Source organism: Corvus brachyrhynchos, unplaced genomic scaffold, assembly GCF_000691975.1.
Source record: "Corvus brachyrhynchos isolate BGI_N302 unplaced genomic scaffold, ASM69197v1 scaffold5, whole genome shotgun sequence".
Taxonomy (NCBI): domain Eukaryota; kingdom Metazoa; phylum Chordata; class Aves; order Passeriformes; family Corvidae; genus Corvus; species Corvus brachyrhynchos.
Window position 1 is genome coordinate 11563676 of NW_008238321.1, and position 606 is coordinate 11564281.

Sequence of the window (606 nt, forward strand, 5' to 3'; positions counted from 1 at the left end):
AAGCCGGGGTTGGACAGACCTTAGTCTCTTGCTGCCTGTGGTGTCTCATAGGTTCTCCCACCATAAGAGTTGCTCATCCCTTTCTTCTGGTTACCCTCCCCCAGAAGAGCCACTGTTCCCCTGAGTACAAGCAGACAGACAGAAGGACGTGTACAGCCATGAGTTGCCTGGGCAGGCATCTAATTTCCTGTGAGTGGAGGGAAGCAGGAGGCCGAGCCCAGGGGAGCTCCTCACTGCTGTGAGGATGCGTCAGGTCAGGACATCCTGCTGGGCTCATGTGCTGCTTCCTCCTGGGCCTTGTGCCCAATTCTTTTGCAACTGAGCCCAGACCTGGTTCCCCTCCTGTTTTGGGACTTCCCCCACCTGTGTCATGACTAGACTGGAGAACTGTAACCGTTTGCCATGCTGGAAGCATCCCCAGCAGAAGCAGGGCCAACAGGGAAGGTGAGGGAGAGGCCGGGATCTGGCAGTGGGGGATGCTGGTCACCGTGTCAGGCCGAAGATTCCGGCTCCGGGTTTTCGCTGCAGCTGCCTCGAGCAGGCTCCGGCTCCCGCGCTCCGCGCCCGGTTTTGCGCGCGGCTGCGCTGCCGTGGGCCGCGGGGGGG